Genomic DNA, 1,591 nt, shown 5'->3' with positions numbered 1-1,591 from the left:
CCAGGGGTAATCAAAAACACTGGGCACCTAAGGCTGCTGGAGAGGCTTAGGGTGAAAGCAGAGGTTGCTGGGTCTCAGGCTCCCAGGGTCCCCACTGTAGTGGCAGACACGACCTGAAGCTGGTCAGGTCACGTTCCCACTTGCTGCAAAGCCAGCTCTATTCTCAGGAGAGAGAACAGTCACGTCATTGTCAAAGCCCCGGGGTTTATCTTTAGAGATTCCCACATCTCTCTGGCACCGAGACTTGCTGCCAACAAAGCAGGGATTCCTGCTCACCTCCACAGCCCAGTACTTACAGATAAGCAGCCATTCCTCCAGTCACTAGATCCTACCTTCGGGCTCGAATCGCAGCGTTCTCACAGGGTGTTCTGCGCACAGTTGCAGAAAGTGTGCACCTTCTCAAAGTGGGGCACTATGCTCAACAGGCAGACACCTGAACCGGAAACCTAAATGGCTGCTGGGTAACCAGGTGGAACTTCCTGTGCTTGTCTGCTCCTGTCTGAAATGAGAGTAATGTGACTACTTAGCTCTTGTGCCTCCTGAAATGTAAATGAATGGATTACGTAAAACATTGCCACAGGGTGTGGCCTAAACAGCACTGGCCAGCAGGATGTCCTGAAAAGATGGAGGTCCAGCTGCACTGTTCCGGGCAGCAGCACCAACCATGTGTCCCCTAACCACTAAGACCTTGGGTGTTGCTCATTGAATATTTTCTCAGGTGATATGGTTTCAGTGACCTGATGCTCACTGCGGGGGGTTGCCCTGTAAGGCCAGGGGAAGCTATGGTAGAATAGAGAGCAGGTCCTTCAGCTCCAGAAGTCTCACCCAACTCCCAGTGCACCCTGGGAATAGCGGGACCTCAGTGGACATGAGCAGTCATGGCATATGGAAGTCTACTCCTGGGCTGCGTGCCAAGACATCTAAAACCAAACTTCCCTCCAGTGTGACGATTGAATTTAAAGAAAATAAAGAACTGTCTTCACCCACACCTAAGGGGACTAAGGGTCATCCACGCTATATTATCACCATCATGCCCACTCAAAACTCAACAGCATCAGGAGTGGGATGGAATCATAGACCAGGGTGAGAGGGGAGCTGAGAGACGGTGGCTGGAAGATGCAGCAGCAGATGGTGGGTAGGAACTGAAAGACCCTCGGAGAGGACCTTTTTTCGGGGAGACCTCCCCAACGCCAAGGAACAGGCCGAGACCGCACGGATGCAAATCGCAAGAGGTTTATTGAGTAGACACAGGTACCTGCGGGCAGCAAGATCTCTCAGAAGACTTGTGCACCTGCCAACTGGAGGGTGGGCTTTTTATAGGGAAGAGCAAAAAAGCAAGTTTTACAGAAGCAAAAGCATGGTTATTGGAATGAGGAGGGGGGGCATGACTGTTCCTATTTTTTTTTTGGAGGAAATCAATAAATCTCTTAAAGAATGTTAAGAAAGGTCAGTCCCATCCAGTCTCCAAAGTTATAAGTTCAGTCTCTGTGAGCCCAGGTTAGTTGATTCTGTGGGTTCTTTTTGCAGTGTCCTTGACCCCTCTGGTTCCCAAAATCCCCCCTCCTCTTTTTTTTCCCTTTGGCTGAGGAGG

Source organism: Microtus ochrogaster, chromosome 1, assembly GCF_000317375.1.
Source record: "Microtus ochrogaster isolate Prairie Vole_2 chromosome 1, MicOch1.0, whole genome shotgun sequence".
NCBI classification, from domain to species: domain Eukaryota; kingdom Metazoa; phylum Chordata; class Mammalia; order Rodentia; family Cricetidae; genus Microtus; species Microtus ochrogaster.
The sequence above is the reverse complement of the archived record's forward strand: the minus strand, read 5'-3'. Positions refer to the sequence as shown.